At 55.9% G+C, this 18069-nt stretch overlaps 1 protein-coding gene across 10 annotated transcripts in view; it reads left to right on the plus strand.

The window, feature by feature from the left end:
• Positions 1-5322: 5322 nt before the first annotated feature.
• Positions 5323-18069, plus strand: part of EPB41L1 (erythrocyte membrane protein band 4.1 like 1) — a 71611-nt gene continuing 58864 nt past the window's right edge. For all 10 annotated transcript variants that reach the window (XM_064465042.1, XM_064465048.1, XM_064465049.1 and 7 more), the window contains exons 1-2: positions 5323-5429; positions 14756-14804. The gene's annotated coding sequence lies outside the window, so the exon portion shown is untranslated. The remainder of the gene's footprint in view (positions 5430-14755; positions 14805-18069) is intronic.

The raw sequence follows: 18069 nt of genomic DNA on the forward strand, positions 1-18069 counted from the left end.
CTCCCTCTTTGGTGCCACGGGTTTCTGCTGGGGGTCTCAGCTGTTCTCAGTGGGGCAGGCTGGTGCCAGACTCATCTTTGTTCAATCCCTGCCATCTTCAAGCTGGCAGTTAATTAAGCTGTTAAAGCCTTCCCTTTAATCAGAGCATGTCAGATCCGTGCCAGGGGCTCCCCTCAGGAGAACTGTACTTTCCTGGCAGCATCAGGATCGAACGACACAGGATATCCCATTGCTCTGCCTGTCATACAGTCTGGGGCAGAGCCTCAGCCTTGCTATGTTCCTAAACAGGATGGGACTGATGCTCTCCAGGACTCGCAGCCCAGGATTGCATCCAGCTGGTCCTGCAGAAAGCCCAGCTAAGGAAGGAGCAGCTCCCACGGGGCTCTTGCCTGCATGGGGCAGGACGTGCACAGAGGGCTGGGGCTGCCGCTGGGTGCGGGACCTGCCCAGCCCTTCCTCCTTCCCTTTGCAGCTCAGAGGAGAGGAGTACTCCATTGCCAATATCATCGCTCTCTTTGCTGGTGTCTCCTAACCCCATCTGCCCCACAGGTCTGCTGAGATGGCTGTTGCACAAGTGCTTTCTGTGCTTACTTTGCTCTGTTACAGCTCTGATGGGTGGCATCAGGCAACCCACATCCCACCCCAGGTCTCAGTTCCCTGTCTGTAAAGTGGGCGAGTATTCCGTCCTCCCTGTCTCCTGGTACTGCAGTGCTTTCCACCGCAATCCTCCTACTCCTGTAAGGTGTCAAGGTGGGGTGTGTCCTAACTGCTACACGGGTCCTTAATCTCTTTGAGTTAAATTAAAAAATGAATTTTCTGCCCCATTTATTCCTAGTTCTCCACAATATGCATAACTATCTGAAGTTACGCCCAACTGTCTGAAGGTCAGCAGGCATTGACAGCATTTGGGTAGTAGGTCCTGTTCCTTGGGAAGCAGAGGATGAAGGCAGTGCGAGGCTTGCTTGTCACCCAAGCCTTCAGGGCTCCAGACACACGGGGATAATAATCATGATCTGATGTCTCTCTGATGACATCTCAGACCCAGGGACTTCTTTGAGCTTTGGATCCCACTCAAACAGCCTGGAAGAAGATGGCATCGAGAGCTGGAAATCTTTTCTTTGGATGGAACCATTTGCCTGGAGCTCCTGGAGGTGAAGCAGCCCGAGCTCACCACTGTGTTCCCATCATCCAAAATGTGTGAGGGGCAGAAAGGCAGAAAAGGCACAGGAACCCAGAACGAGGAGGTGTGCTCCCTGTCTTGCAGGATGGCTATTCCTGCAAGCCATCCTCAGCCCGTGGGCACCCCGCGCCTCTCTGTGGACACAACTTTGCTGAGGGGGATGGAGCGGAGGAGCACGCAGGGAGCGTCTCACTAATCCCAGCTGGCAGCCAGCTCCCCGAGCTCCACAAAAGGCCTTTTCATGCCCTGCATAAACAAGCAAGAGGCATGAAAGGTTGTTATCGCAGAGCATCAGCACTAGCAGCAGCTCAGGCGGGGATTCCCAAAATAACCTCCTCCCAAAAACACACAGACATGAACACCCCTTTTTCCATGCTGCTGGGCTTTACGGAATAAAGGGTTCGGGTGCACCCAGCTCCTCTGCTGAGCCCCGTAGTCTGAGAGCTGGCTCACAGGCACGGCTTGACCCCTGTGCCTGCCAGCGCCTCCCGCCAGGAAAGGCAGAGCTGGCACTGCACCAGCACTCACACACCTGTGTGCGTATGCACACGTGTGCATCTCGCCTCGTGTTGGAAGTGAGGAAGAACACAACCACACTTCAGCTTCTGCTGCATGCTTGTAAGGCTAATGAAGGATACTTTGCAATGACTGTTAATAACTGGCGATGTGCATCCCTGACACTGGTATTGCAGGGGCTAATTAGCAGTTTCCTCTGTGCTTGGAAGGTGGAGCTCCAAGAGCTCCAAGGTGCTCTTCCTTGGAGGAGGTTTTCTCTTCAGAGCTGCGCCTATGAAGCTGGACCCCTAGCTGCACCCCCATCTCATCTATCTTCTCCAAGGAAGAGCAGGTTTCCATGTAGAAATACACTCAAAGGTCACTGCTGGAGGATGTGCTGATCCTCTTTGCTTTCTATCCCATAAAGCCAGGCCAGAGTCACTGCAGAGTTAGATTGTAAGGGGAAAACTTGCTGGAATAAAAGAGCTTGGAGGCTCTCAAGGAGATTTGGCAAGAGCCTGGTGACTGAACCTGTCCTAACACTGGACCGTGAAACGTCTGCAAGCCCTTGCAATTTACTCCACCCCTCGTTTATTTGCGCAGGCATTTCTGGATTTCTTATGTCACTGTTTCAAGTTGATTCTGCCGGACAATGGGAATCTGGCCAGGAGATCCTCACTTGGGCTGCAAAAATGAACCTGACTCCTGAGGGAGGGTTTCCCATGGAGCTGCTGGCCAGCAGTGAGCAGGGCTTGCGGGCTCCTCATTCTCATCGCTGCTGCGGCAGGATGAAAGGTTTCTCTTGTGCGCCACTGGGCAACAAGGCTCCCGTGTCCAACGGGCAGCCAGAGAGGCAGTTCCACCCAGCCGCATAATGGCTAGTTTTGGTGTTTATAACAGCTAACTTTTCTGGAAATGTATTTGATTTATCTGAAAAAATAATGGAACAAATGTCAGCTCCTTTAAATTTCTTTAAATTCTTTAAAATTTCAGTTTAGCTCCTAAAAACCTTGTAAAGTTTACACTTCCTCAATATGTTTTTTTGGGAAAAAAAAAGTCTTACTGTCCCCTCCCCACCACCCCGTCTGCGATGCGCGGCCAGAGCAGGTATCTCAGTCACTCCCGTCACTGCTGCAGGAATGTGACAGGGGTGCAGGAAAGCTTTCTCTATTACTGAATAACCAGAAGAGGGTGCAGCACGTGGTGGGGTGATCAACAGCTCACAGACGACTGTTTTGCAAATCAAGCCCTTTTCCTCATTTCAGCGGGCAGGGGCTGTGTGGCCAGCTATGCGCACAGATTGCATTTTCTGTGTCTTCAGGACTGTTGAAGGGCTCCTGGCTTTAGCCTGGTGGTAACTGGAAGGCAGTTCAGGCCGGGCTGTTTCCACCAGTGCGAGAAGGGGAGTGAAGGAATTTGTTCCACATATTCTTCTTCTGGGTCCTTGGCTTGGCAAGGGGAATGCTCCCTGTGGTGGGTGCTGGGGAACTATACCAAGGATACCTGTGCTCATAACTGCCGATTTGGTCACCCACAGACTTACTTGACCGAAATTTACTTAAAAGTGAATTTAAAATTTCCTAGCTTTTCTTTTAGAGTATGACAGAACCCAACCCACGGAGCAGAAATCGCTATATTTCTTTTGAATGACCTGAAAGATAAAACCAGACAGTAACAGTCCTCAAGATGCCGCACAGAGCTACACTTGCAATTATTTTTTGCAACAATCCGGTGCAACTTTTCTCCTGTACGAGTTCCCTACAAATTTAGCGCAGCATGACACACGAATGACGTCACTTGCAACACAGCCACCCCTGCAGCGAGGTAAAGCACCTATTCAGCATCGCCCCTTAAGGATGCACAGGACAGAATTGAAAATCATGCCTGCAAGGGGAATCTGAGCAGCCAGTTGAACTGTCTTTTATTTGGAAATGAATGCCCTCCCTCAAGCTTGGCTCCGATGCAGTGGTTTTTTTTTTTCCAGGAGGTTCCTGCTATTTACCCAACTTTCCAGCTGGGCTTCTCCGAGGCACAAAGAGGCAGGACCTGACGGAGTTTGTACAGTGAGTCAACAGCTCAGCAGGGGATTAGAGCCCACAATCCTGCTGGCATCGCTGCCTTGGCTCGAACCACCGGACCATGCAGCCTCATTTTGTTCCTGGTACTCTCTGCTGGTATGTGGTTTGTCAGGAAAAAAAGCTTCAGTGTGGCTAATAAAGGAGGCACTTTATAATGCAGCAAAAAAAACCCCCTCCTCGTTCCAGAGCTTTGTGCCAGACATGGTGGTATAGGGGTCAGGCTCCCCATGTGAGTGGGAATGGCAGGTTCCCGAAGGCTGGTGGGAAGGAAGCTGGGGAGCAGCACCCGGAGGCAGCAGGCGCAGAGCCCTGGCACCCACTGCTGCCAGACAGGCGACCGTGTGCCGACACACCGTGACGAGCTGCCACAGGCCAGCCCTGGATTGCAGAAGACAAGCAGAGGCAGCCAGGTCACACCTTCCCTGCCGGGAAGAGCCCCCAAGCCTCCCCCTCGCCGCTGGAGACCTGCCTTTCCTGGGGCCTGCGCAGAGCTGCGCCCTTCTGACTTCAGGGCACCGATACAGCGGCTGACAGCAGACGCGCTGCTAGATAACGGAGCTAAGCAAAGGTCCCGCGGGGAAGTCCAGGAGCACAACATGCTGCTTAATCATAGAATCACAGAATGGTTTGGGTTGGAAGGAACCCTCAGAGACCATCTAGTCCAACCCCCTGCAGACAGCAGGGGCATCTTCAACTAAACCAGGTTGCTCAGAGCCCCGTCCAGCCTCACCTTGAATGTCTCTAGGGATGGGGCATCGACCACCTCTCTGGGCAACCTGGGCCAGCACTTCACCACCCTCATTGTAAAAAACGTCTTCCTTATACCCACTCTAAATCTACCCTCCTTCAGTTTAAAACCATTACTCTTTGTGTTGTCACAACAGGCCTTGCTAAAGAGGTTGCCCCCATCCTTCCCATAGTCCCCCTTTAAGTACTGGAAGGCCGCAATAAGGTCTCCCCGCAGCCTTCTCTTCTCCAGGCTGAACAGCCCCAACTCTCTCAGCCTTTCTTCATAGCAGGGGTGCTCCAGCCCTCGGACCATTTTTGTGGCCCGTGTCTGGACCCGCTCCCACAGGTCCATGTCGTTCTTGTGCTGTGAGCCCCAGGGCTGGGCACCGCGCTGCATGGGGGTCTCCCCAGAGCGGAGGAGCCTGGAGCCCTGGTGACGCAGCGAGGGAGAGTGGGTGTTGGGTACCAGGTCAGGACTAGCCACAGGCTCTGGGAACGAGGAAACCAGCTCCGGCGCTAACCCGCGCCTGCCACATCCCCTCCGCGCTCCGCTCCCCGCATCGGCGAGGCGAGGGGGGCTGGGCGCGCAGCGCGCCCCCGGCCCCATCCCCCCGGCCATGAGTGCCGATGTCGCCTCCCCAGGGGTGTCACCCGTGGCCACCGCGGCCACCGCAGCCGCGCTAACGCCCCCCGCCAGCCGCGGCGCGGCCCGTGGGCGGCCCCCCGCAGCGCGGGGCGGGGCGGGGCGGGGCGCGGGGCGGCCTCTCCCCCTCCGCAGCGCCGCGCCCCGCCCCGCCCCGCCCCGCGCTGCCGCCGCACGGCGGGCAGGGAGGAGGCAGGCGGGAGGCAGGCGGGGGGCAGGCGCGGGGCAGGCGGGAGGCAGGGCGGGCAGCGGCCGCTGCGGCGTGGGGCCGCGCCCGGGAGGCGGCGGAGCGGGCTGAGCCGAGGTGAGCGCCCGGGGGATGCGGGGTTTGGGCGCGGGGCCGGGCAGCGCCGGCAGCCCCAGGTGCGCTGCCTGCGAGGGAGAGGCAGGCAGGGCTGCAGGCAGGCGCAGTCCCGCCGCTGGGAAGGCTTTTCCAAGCTGGGCCTCCCCGTCTCGGCAGCGGGGAGAGGGAGGGAGGGAGGGAGGGAGGCTGGGGGGGGCGGGCAGCGCATCCCGCATCGCGTCCTGCTTCCCTGCCCGCCGTGCGGAGCGGGATGCTGAGCGCGGGGCGCGGCTTCCCACGGGGGTCCAGCCGGGCACGGCGGGGGGGACACCGCGCTTCCTACCCGCGAGGGAGCAACACGGAGCGCGGGGGAGCGGCAGGGCGAGTCGGATCCTTGCACCGGGATGAGCCAGCCACGGGGATCCGTAGCCCCGAGCTGCGGGTTGCCGACATACCGCTTAACTGCCGGGCTGTGATTTCAGGGAGACGATTTACATTAGAGGGAGAATGTGGAGAGAGCCAGGAACAACTTGGAACGGGTCCTCGCATATTTCTGTGGTTATTTTTGGAGTATCGTCATATGGCAGGAGGTGGGCTTTGGAGGTATCCTTGAGCTCAGCATTTTCTCCATAGGCTGGTTACCCGGGAGATTGTACTAGAGGACCTGCGTGGCCCTCTTCTCTGTCAGTGGTTTCTGTATCAAACACTATTTATTTTGCTGTTCCTGCGGTGGTATTGTTTCCTTCCGGCATACCGAGCCTTCAGCGTGTTATGGTGGGGACCCTTCTGCGGACAATGGCCCAGGTATGCGTGGTTGAGTATTCACAATGTGCTGCAGGAGGAGGCGATGGCAAAGCTGTGTTTGATTCAGCTGTAGATGGTGTGAGGTGACTCCTGATCAGCCCCTCTCCACTGCCATGGATGAGGTGTGGCTTCGCCAGCATCCCTAGAGAGACCAGCCCACGCATCAGCCTCCTTCCTGCACTTAACTGTCGCTTTCCCTCCAGCTTTCTCACGCTGGACTTGTCCAAAGTGATTTTTGCTTCCAAACAGCCCGGGATGTGGGTAGCACGTCGTTACCAAGGTCTGTTCCCTGGGGCTGCCTTGCAGATCTCCTGCATCCCTTGCGGCCCACTGGAGGACTCTGCATGTGTCAGATCCCTCTGACCATGGCTGTGCAGGCTGGAGGGCTGTTCTGGTGGCTTTCAGTTGCATGCCCTTGTTGCCATTAAACAAGTCTGGTGCTGAGGGAAGGCTGGATTTGGGCAATGATCCTTGCAAGAAGGGAATTACTGTATATTTTTTAGTGTCTGGTTTGGTGGGCATGAAGCCTGTCTGTGGTGGTCTCCGCAGGGTGCTCAGAGCCGTGCTCTCGATGTGGGCCCCGGTCTCTGCTGCGTGCAGAGACGCAGGTCATGTTCTGGAAGCTGTGGCAGACCCTGGCTGTTGTAGCGGATGGCAGGTCCACAACCACCCTCTTTGTCCCAGCGCGTTCCCTCCTCACGCAAGGGTAACCGCCATGTTTGGTGTCAAAGGACCATGATGTCCCTGTTCCTTGGGGGGTGTGAGCTGCCTCCCTGCCCACAGCCCCTCCTGGGAGCTGAGTGTCTCCTCTCCTCTCCTCTTTGCGCCATCCTTGTGCTGTGTTGATTGCTTTAGCTGCAGCTTCAGATGGTAATGCAGTCATTAAACCAGGCGTTGCTGTAAAAAGCAGAGCCCTGGGTTGGATGGCCGGGGTACAGGGTGTCTCAAGGGTGTGATGCAGCTCTGGGTTAGCTGCAGAGCCTGTGTGGTTGTGCTGACGGTAGGCTGGCTTTGGCTGCAGGTGATGTGTTCTTCCCCTGCTGTTTTGGTTGCCTGTTGATGTTGTAGCTAGAACTGTCCAGAATTTTTATGTTTACCCATTTTTGAGAAATCAGCATTTTCCAAAACTCACAGGGGAGATGTTTTGTTTTGGAGGAAGCTTCTACACAAGGTTTCTGAAGCCAGTGTTGTATTTCTGGTCAAAATGCATGAGTGGAGAAGAGAGCTGTGTTGCTGGCGTGCAGAGGGTGAAGGTTTTGGTACCTTTCCTGTCCAGTGGAGCCACTGAGCTTGCTGGGTCCCCTTTCTGGGGCTGCTGCCTTGGTTGCCATCACCACAACAACCTTCCAGGGTAAATGTCTTCTGGCATGTCATTTATGGGTGGCCAGGAGGGGTGTCTGGGTCAGCTGAAGAAGTCACTGCAGTGTAGAATGGGGAAAATCTTAAAATTCAATTTTCTTCTCCCAGGCAGTTGAGCTCCCTGTTAAGCTCTGGGTGATGACCTTGGTCCTGGTGAGGAGCTGGATCTCCCATTGTTTTCTGCTGGCAGCAGGAGCCCTCGTCCCATGTATAACTCCAGGATCACTCGGTGCTGCCTGCATTCCACCTTGCTCTAGCACCTCTGATGACTTCTGCGTTACTAGAGGAGGTTTTCAGAGACAGACAGTCAGGTGCTGTGACTAATTTTGTCCCTAAAAAAAGAAATCTTTCCCATAGCTAATTAGGATTTCTAAATTAGGAAGTCACAGAGAGAATGACCTGTCGGTTAAAGGGCAGGGGCCGGGCTTGCCTGTTCCCGGGCTTGCTCTGAGTTTCCTGCCCAGTCTCGCAGACATCACTTGAGTGTCCTTTGCCTTAATTTTATTCAGCTATGGACTGGGCATATTTCCCTGCTGCCTTGGTCACAGCACTACGGCGCCTGAGTGACAGCTGGGATGCCAATGGGGAAGCAAGCATGCGAGATGGGCTGAGTACCGGCTTAAGCTTTGTGGCAGATCAGCGTGGGCGCCTGTAAGGCCTGTGTTTAGCTATATAGTAGACTTTCATGCGGTGCCTGTCACTTGGAGGTCTGAGCCGGCTCTGAAGCTCTGTTTTAAGCATAGTTGCAAAAGAAGAAATGCAAAACAGTAGAGGTTCCTGAGTCCCCAGTTGCTGGAAGCTCCTGTGCAGGAAGGCTTATGCAGCTACAGATACACAACTCTCTTACAGCATCTAAAAATGTGCTTGCACCGAGGCTGTGACAGTGACGGCTGTGTGGCTTATTGTTCTCATTAGAGCAGTTGGGTGGCTCTGAGTCAGCAGGTTTGGATTTGTCACAGCCGGGGTGATTGTGCCGGGGAGATCCATGCGGTTCTGTGGTGCTGAGTGGAGGGGCTGGCCCTGGCTGTCTCCCTGCATGGGGACATTGGGGTTTGAGCCTTGACTCACGCTCACTGTTGGCACCTGCTGTCACTTGAGCCTGGAAGGAGTTGTATGTATTTGTGGGAGCCAGAGGACAGTTTCCCTTGGGAGCTCCTTTCTAGCACCTGCCCTGTGCCATTTGAGTCTATAAAGTTGGGCATCACTACTGCCAGCGAGGCAGCTTGCCGAGTGGACTGGTCTTTCTCATGCACATCACCACCTCTGCATTACAGATGAGAAGCATGTTGAGAGGAGGCCGTCTTTGATGGGGACGTGTTGCTGTATTTCCTTGTGGCTGCAGATACATCTTTCCTTTCCTCCCAGACCTTGGTGGAAGCTTGTGGGTTGTCCAGGACCTAACTGTGCCTTAAAGGGAAGAGGAGGAGATCTGGGCAACCACATCTTCTACCGTGGAAGCAGCAGCTGCTTCCTGCAGTAGCTCTCCCATCCACACAGCACACCCCTGGTGCAGAGCGGGATGTTGTGCCTGGGCCCCATGGATGTCCCCTGCCTTGGAGGTGAACTCTTTAGGAGTGCATGGAGGCATCTGCACCAAGAGCTGTTGGGCTGAGCTTTTGTACAACCGGGACAGGAGCCAAGGTTTGCTCTCCTTGGGCTAGACAGGGAGCTGTGGGACTGTGTGGGAAGGGGCGGTCATCTCAGAGCCATGGGTGGGTGATTTGGTGCGAATACTTCATGTCTGCTTGTCCCAGTACACAGCTGAGGGTGCTCTGAATTAAAGTTGAGAATTAGCCAGTGCCCTGCCTATGGTGTGTGCATGTCCACTTGCATGCTCGTGCACACTGCCAGGTTTGCTGTCTGGGAGGGCAGGAGTAGCAGACAGAGCCTTAAAATCTACATGATAACGCTCTAGAAGAGGAATTTCTTTCCATCTTCTGCTGATGGTCTGTCTTTTTGCTCTCTGGAGGGCTCCCCTGGGGGCTTAGCAGTGCCCCAGGCTGGGTCTGCCCCATGCAGGAGCTGCTGTGTCCTGGGAGCAGCCGGGTCTGCATAAGCAGCACAGAAGAGGAGACTGGGCTGACCCTATTGTGCTCAAAACACGAGATAAATGAGGCTGAAGCTGCAGATCTGCAGTTGCCAGCAGGTCAGCAGTTTTATTCGGGCACTTGGCCTCTTTGTGGAGAGGAAGTATGGTAGCGGTTAGTATCTGCTCCATCCCCCTTTCAGAAGCCCACCCTCTGCCCACCAGCTATAACCGGACCCCGCAGCCACCCAGCTGGGCTTTGCTGTTCCTGCCCCCTTCTCAGTCCCAAAGACTGATGCTCCTTTGCGAGGTATTGGTGATGAGGTGGAGACCAGGACCAGGTGCTGCACTAGCGTAGAACGCATCCTGCGTTTGAGGCAATACTGAATGAGGATTCACAGCGCAGCCTTGCTGCCAGGTTCCACCCACCGGCTCCTTTCTCCCTCTGCTCCTACTCACCCACTGCTGGGGTCCTGCTTGCCGCCTGGCAGCAGAGTGGAGATGCATGCCGGTATCCTTCCCCAAGTATCAGATGGAGAGGAAAACACAGGGTGGAGTCATCTCTCGCACAAAGGAAACGTTGAGGTATCGTTTCTGCCTTCGCTGGATTTTTTAGGTGGCTGGAGAGAGATTAAACAGGATCTTAACACATTCACAGCCCCCTTCCCACCTCATTTTCCTGTGAATCTGTTGCTCTCGTGGTATCTTTCAGAAGATATTTTTAGCTTTGCCTTTTCTTTTTTTTCCTCCTCTCCTCGTATCAGGCTTTTGAAGGGAAACACATTTCTATGGGAGAGCAGAATAAGCCATTTCACGAGATGTTTTGTTACGGGCAGAAGGGACGGGAAATCTGATTGTGTCATTTAAAATGCACGTTCCCCTTTGCAATCAGCTAATCGTACTTGCTGGGGTGAGTGCCAGCAGAAAGCCATCCTGGCCGGGCCAGAGGCAGGCAGGTACACACCCTGGCAGACCATGGGGCAGAGTGGGGATGGGGCAACCCTTCGCATCCTCCTCCTGCCCATCCACGCAGGACCATTGCCCAGCTGGCCATAGGTGAAGAGCTGCCATGCTGGGAGGGGTCCTGCAGGTTTCTCTCCTTAATAATCCTATTGGGGAAGCAGTACCCCTGTGTATGGAAGAAGCAATTAAATGTTCTAATTAGGTGGTGCACTATTGATCTGGCAGTGTTTCTGCTGGCAGGAGCTCCTGCTGAGCATGGGGTGGCATGGCACCTGACAAAGCTTTGCATCTCTGCTTTGCCGGTGATGAGGGAGGCATGGCAAAGGCCTCCAAGTGGGAGAGTGGTGCTATGTTAAGGCCTAAGGGGTGATCATAGAGCTGGGTCTGCTGCTCGCTATGGGAAGGTGCAATTTTTGAGAAGGATACGAACCCAACGTTGATGGTGAACTTTGGGGTGGGAAACTTCCAGCCTGAATTGTCAGAAGTGTTGCCTTTTAGGAAATTTAGTGCAAGTCCTAATAGATGAAGGTCCTGCAGAGTGAACTGGCCAAGGGAACAGAAACCTCCTTTGAGGTCTGATCTAGCTCTGGGCAGACGCGCGCCTATGCGAGGCAGGGACGGTTACCTCTGCAAATTCACTGAGACTCTTCTTCAGGTAACCAAACAATGCTTTCTAGTAGTATGGCATGAGTAAATCCCTGTCGGTCACCTTGGGTCTTGTGTGCAATACATCTGTAAGAAACGCAGCTGACTTCAGGGTGACTGCTGGAAGTACTACAGGATGTATAGGAAACACAGCTGTCCATGGTGTGCTTTGGTGGCAACTTCCACTGTTGCTGTAAGCCCACCTGGCCATTTCTGTGCTGCTACAAGAGCTTGGAGCTCCGTCCCACGCCAGCACAGCGCCGCTGGCTGCGGCAGCCTGGTGCGTGTAGGCAGGGCATGGAAGGCCCATGGTGTTGTGGTCCATGGACATCTCCCGCTGAGCGCTGGCTGGACTGCTCCTTCTTGGCTCGCCAGAGCTGATGTGATCCCAGTGCAGGGTGGAGCCGTGCACAGCTGGACCTCTCTCCAGTCCTGCTTTGTGCTTGGCTAAGCTGCCCCGGGGCTGCTGCGCTGCCCTGCCCTGCCCTGTTTATGTTCCTGCTCTGGTGGACATGTTAAGGGGACAGTGTCAATCCTTGTTCCCTTCCTTGCCCATCATCGGACCCATCAGCATTTTTGCAAGGCACTGGCCTAGATTCAAGTGAGCTGGGCTCAGCATATGGCTCCTTCCTAACCCCCAGCCAGCAGTTGAGCCTGCCAGTGGTCCTGGCTGGGATCTGCCCTTTGCACGACCGTAGCCTTTATCTGTCTGCCGTTGGTGTCCCAGTGCCTGCTTCCACAGCCAGCACTTGCGCTCACCCCGTCAGGGTCAGGCTGGATGATTGCAATGATGATGTTGTGACAATGTGGGTCACTGTGGAATGTTTTCAAGCCCAGGGCACTGTCTGTGGCTGAGACAGTGTATGCACCAGCCCAGTGATGGGGAGAGCTGCATAGCAGGAGATCACGATGCAGTCTCGCATGGATTTTTGCTAGCAGAGTGTTATGGGGAGCTGCTTGTTTGCAGGCAGAAGTGAGCAGGGTTGGGGGAGGGTCTTGCTCACGCTGCCTGTATTCTCAGAACACTTCATTAATATGATGCTAATTGATGCAGTAGCTCAGATCCCAAAATGTCTATAGCTCAGAGCCTGCTGCGGTGCAGCCAGCCCCAGCGAATGCTGCTTCACGCAGCAGAAGACAGGAAGGGAGGACAGTCAGTGTCTGATGGAGAGCACAGGGGCTTTGTCTGGAAGTGTTAACACAGGCAGGTTGGGGAGCACAGAGCCTTTGGTGACTGCATCCTCCATCCTCCCGCGCAGGAAGAGCACTGCAGGCCTGGCAAGCCCTGGGCGCTGGAGCCACTGGTGTCATACCCCTTCTTCTGGGTCTATTGAAAGCTGGCTGCTCTTGTGCCTGGCTGCGCATCTGCCTGCCCGTCTCCGCTGTGCATCTCTTGACTCCCCGATGAGCTGGGTTGGGAGAAAGCCAAGCATGTGAACCCAGGAGCAGCATGGGGGCCCCACAAAAATCGCTGGGCTTGGCAGAATAGAAGCAGAGCCATGGAGGCCGTGCTGAAGAGGGGAGAGAGCCCCACAGATCTCCGTGGCTTTGTGTGACCGTCTGCAGGCGGGAGCAGGAGCTGCTGGTATTGGAGTCCATTCCCCAGACCAGCTTGGCCTGTTGGGGCATCCATGTGTCCTGCCGCTGGGAGACGGCAGAGCTCTTCTCCTGATGGGGCTCTTTCTCTCCTTTGGCTCGTTAGCCAGTTAGCCAGTGGCATCTGCACGAGGAAAGGAGGCAGGTGAAGGAGAGAGAGGTCTCTCATGGGCTCTGGGATTGAGGGGCGTGGGAATGGTGGTAATGGCATGGTACAGTAGCCTCCACACACCAGTGCCATCCCTTGCTCTGTGGGCAGCGCAGGCTCTGTGCATAATTGCGAGTGGGTTGGGAAAATGCCGTTTCCAGGTCTAGGAGAGCAGCAGGCTGTGCACCGGGGCGTGCATTCAGCTCCTGTGCTGGGCACTGGCATGGAGGTGTTCAGGCCTTGTGGCACTGGCCCCACGGTGCGTGTGGGTGGGGGGACTGGGGCTGCAGGTGCAGCCAGCACTGGTGCCGGCTGGCCAGGTACAGGGATGCCCCATGTAACGTCCCAGCCCTGCTCCCCACACAGCGAGGCAGCTGAGCGAGTGAAACCAGTGTACGAGGTGGCTGCGAAGGAATCTGTCCCTGGCGGGCAGGGTGGGAGTGCGTGTCCAGCACCAGCACACCATGACATCCCGCTTGTGCTTCCCTCGTGTGACAGCAGCAGAGAGCTGGGACAGGGCCATGCGTGTGGTGGTGGCTGTAACCCCCGCCGCTTCCTGTATCTCTCATGAAAATCATTTGGGGGTGTAATTTCTCCTGGCTCAAAGGTGATTTTGATTCCTTGGAGGTGCCGAAGCTCCCGGCCTTATTGCATCAGGTTTTGTGCTTTGGGGGCAGCAGCGGGTCCTGTCCTTGTCTGGCAGGGAATGGCCGGAGCCCCCCGCGGCAGCTGCCCAGCTGCGGATCAGTGACTGCGTGCCACCGTGCTGCTTGTGGACTCTGTCCGAACGGAAAGAGGAGCAGCTTTTTACGCCCCCAGCGAGCTGTTGGGAGAGCTGCTGTGGGTTGGTGTCACTCGGGGCAAACTGCGTCAGGCTACTCACAGCTGATGTTTGCTTGTGGAGAGTGAAAGGTTTTTGCTGAATCCGTGGGAGTGGTGGGTGCTTTGCATAGGTGGGTCACCCTGCCTGCTTTACTTCTGTGCTTATGGGAGGATGGTCCTTGCCTATTTGTTTGAAAATTAACACTTGGAAAAGGAGAAGGTATCCTTGCTGTGCTGCGAGACCGTACTTCCTCCTTGATGTAACTGTAGTGCCGGCTGGGCAGTTTTTCCTCCCCCATTAGATGCAGTCGTCATCTAAAAAGTGGCTCTGAAAATGCTGTTCCAGGGTTTGGGCTGTTCCTATTAAAACTACTGATTTTACTCCTGGTGTGCCAGAGCTGCTGGTCGCTCCATGGACGGATGAGTGGAGCTGGCTCCCAGGTGTCCTGCATCGCTGACCTGCATTGTTATCCGGGGTAAAAGCCCTGCCGACCAGATGTTGCCCTCGGGGTTATCGCAGGGGCCATGCCGGTGAGCTGGAGGGATGGGTGACAACGGGGTGGCACAGATGGCCCTGAAAGGACAACCTGGTTAGTGCCCAGCAGCGCGAGCCAGGAGGGTCTCTGTTTCATTTCTTGGAGGCGTGTTGGTTCTGCGGCACTGCCTGTAGTAAATATTTGCTTCTAGCACTCAAATGAGCAGCGCTGGCTCACAACGCACACAGCGGGCAGACTCGCTGCATGAGAAGGTGCTGTTTTCACATCACTCTTTTTGAGAGCAAAGCGGCATCTAACGTAATTTGGAGCTTACATTCTCCAGCAAGCAGATTTGTGTGGAGACTAAATGCAGCGCTCGAGCCGTGTGGGCACCATCTTGTGATGAAGTGCCTGGCTAACGTCCTTCCGTGCACTTGCCATCATCTCTGGGAAGGTTTTTTTTATTTTTTTTTTTCCTTTTTAACCAAATCTGATTTCTTCTTTGTAGGTTCTGAATTGTGCCTGAGCAGAGCGCTGAGAGCAGCCCTGGAAGCAGCGTGAGTTTATCCTGAAAGCTTTTATTCTCCTTTCCAGATCCCACATAAGGCTGAGTGGGTTTTGTAGTGTAGAAGGGGTTGCTCAGCACGGAGCCCGTGCTGCAGGGAAGTTCGTCTGCCAGAAACCCCCAGCAGGACTGGAAATCTGGCCTGCTACCACCAAAGCACAAAACTGCTGGGCTTGGGCTTATTCTGGCTTTCTTTATGTGTTGGGATTTCTCCCTGGTTTAGTTAGGTGTTGGGCAACAGCCCCTTTGCCAACAGAAAGACTCCTACCAGCTGCCCAAGTCTTGGCCCACTGACGGAGCAACTCCGGGACGCCACGCTTAACGCTGAATTTCCATGCTGTCTTTTGTGCAGAGGATTTGAGGAGGGTGGTGTGTTTGCAAACCAGCCGTTGTGTTTTGTTGGGTGTGGATCGAAGCCCAGGGCGTAGGTCCCCAGGATCGTGGGGCTGGGCATGGCTGGCCCGAGGCACGTCCCGGGGAGGCTGGCACCGCTAGGCAGTGAGAGCGAAGACTAGGACAGGACAGCGATAGGTGTGAGCTGCAGAATTAAGTTGCTGGGATGCCTGAAAGAGTCAAGGGCGTGTGGTGCAGGCCTTCCTGGAGACCCCTGGGTCATTCTGGCTGCGAGGGATGCTCCACTCCAGGGCCTGAGCACACAGTGTGTTTGCAGGGTGCCATCCCTATGAAACCAGACGTAAGTCGCGTCCGTGCTTCCTGCAGACGGTGTGTGGCCGGGGATAGCTGGGAGGACAAGGTCTCACTTCTGCTTTTGCTCCCTGACCTGCAAGGTGAGCCTGGGCAGAGAGCAGTGGAGCAGCGCTGCCCTCGGCGTGGGTCCAGGATGGGAGGAAGGTGTCATCATCTGCAAACTGGGGACAAGGAGCTCCGTGGCTGCACCCGCTGTCCTGGGTGACAGGAGCACACGGCAGCATGCACCGCGAGGCTCGCGGCACCGGCAGAGCCCCGCTGCCCGCCGGGGCTGGGCGCCTGCACCCACACAAGGCAAAGGGCGCAGAGGCAGACGGTGCCCTGGACGCGGGCGGGGAATCCGCGCCCTTGCTGAGGGCTGTGAAGGGCGGCTGCTGTGTGCTCCTTGGGGCTAGAGCTGACTCTGGCTCTGAACGGGGCAGCACGTTACGTTTTAAGAGGGGTTTCTTGCCAGCAGTGCTACAAGACCATCCCTTCAGGAGGGCCTTTTGTGGGTCCAGCAAGATGCCAGCTCCGCCTGCACGCGGGGGTGCGTGTCTGTAGGGAAAGCAAGGAGAATGACAGGGTTTCCTATCTTGTCTCTGTACGCTGAAGAGTTTGGGTGCTGGAAGACCGGTTTTGGAATCAGTGAGGGCAGAGGTGCAGGCCCAGCTTCAGTGGTGGACTGCATGTGATCCTGCATCGCCACAAGGCTCAGTTTCCCTGTGGCACGGGGTGGGATGCCTGTGTACTCCCGCTCTGGTCTCTGCAGGAGGAAAGCTGCCACCGCCCATGTGGGAGCGTCGGCTGCTGGGCGATGCCTGGCAGGAAGCTCTGCCCCTGCATGGGGGTGTGAGTCCCTGTCAGGGATCCCCACGCTGGGTGGCACGGGGGGCAGAAGGACACACACCACCTTGGCGGTGACCACCGGTACCCAGCCAACCCCTGGCTTTTGCTGGTGGCCTCGGTGTCCTGGGTGCAGCTGGGAGTCGGTGGCCCGGGTCTTGGGTGTCTTTGGTTTAATGTTTCCTTTTTTTGATTGCATCTTGTGAGCCAGCACTGGGGACTCGGGGAAGCATTTGCACAGCAGAACTGCATCACGGCTGTGTGCTCTGGGCAGTCTCACCGAGCTGTGTGCGGTCGCCTGCAGGTCCCAGCTCCCTGGCAAGTCCGGGCAAGCGTAGCCTTGCCAGCACAGCCCGGGCCAGTTGCTGCTTTGTGCCAAGGGAGGCATCCCCTTGCTTCCAGAAGGGTTGGTGACGCTCCCATCGTGGCACAGTGATCGTGCTGGTGATGAGCTTCTCATTTCTCTGTATTTCTACAGCTCCCTCACAGCTGGTGTAATATCCTACCTCCTGGATGGAAGGGCTTGCTGCTGGGATTTGGTGGGCAGGGTGAAGGGGAAAGACTGTCTCCTTGGGTGCTCACTCAAAGGAGGTGGTCATCCATCAGTTGGACTAGGGGATTGTTGTAGGTCCCTTCCAACTAACTACTCCATCCTTCTCAGAAGTGGTGCACAAGACATGACCATTACCTTGGGGAACATGGCATTTTGTAGCCAACAGGGCACTTCTGAGGACGATAACTACAGGCAGAGAGTTTGGGCCTTCCTTTGGAAGGAAAGAGAAGATGGGAGATGGCAGGGCCAAGCCTGTGCCTGAGCTGGACTCCCTTCAGTGGCTTCCGTTGCTTTATGTGCTCTTCACCTACTCAAGCTCCTCTCCTCCTCCAACACACTGCTTACAGGCTGGCCTTGTGGTTTCCAGGTGTCTGGTCCTGTGTTCTTCTTGCACATATGGCAGCTGATCTCCCCTGGCTGCTACATCCCAGCGCAAGACATCTGAACCCATGGTCTCTGCCTTCCTCTGCTTGCTTTTGCCTGCGTGTGGTGATTGCCATAGAGGCAGCAGGTGACCTGGAGTGGGGACGGGAGCTGCCCTCCACCATCACTGTGGAGGAAGAGTGTTCCCTGGTGGGTTCCACATGGTTTGCAACACCCCTGCCTGCTTCTGGTGTGTATCTGAGGTGCCTTGCTGGTGCTCTGCAGTGGTCAGCCAGGGAGCATATCTGCAGCTGGCCGAGCTGGGTTCGGCAGTGGTTACCATAACAGCCTTTGCTTCTGTCTCCCGTCCTCTGCTGCACCAGAACAGCCCCAGGCTCCACTCTGGTGCCCTCTGTGAGGGCTGGAGTAGGAGGGGAGGGACAGCTGTGGTCCCAGCGTCTCCCAGGAGAGCCTGCTCCCTGCCTGGGCTGACGGCTCCATTTGGCTGTGGCACCTCTTGGGCAGGTCCTTCCTCACCCAAAAAATGGTGCAGGCGCAAGTGGGGCACAGCCATCTCGGCAGCAGGGCAGCCCCATCCCCCAGGCCGAGCCCTCTGCGTTCTCCACGTGGGGCACTGAGATGGTTTAGCCCCGTAACTCTGCTTGCAGGCATTTTCTAATGGCTGCAAAGCACAGACGAGCACAGAGCAGCTGCTGAGGTCCCTCCCCAACTCCCTGGCCAGGATTAGCTCCTTATTGTAAGAATTGACCCAGGATGCTGCACGCATCACCTTTTGCCTGGGAAACGC

Source organism: Phalacrocorax carbo, chromosome 14, assembly GCF_963921805.1.
Source record: "Phalacrocorax carbo chromosome 14, bPhaCar2.1, whole genome shotgun sequence".
NCBI classification, from domain to species: domain Eukaryota; kingdom Metazoa; phylum Chordata; class Aves; order Suliformes; family Phalacrocoracidae; genus Phalacrocorax; species Phalacrocorax carbo.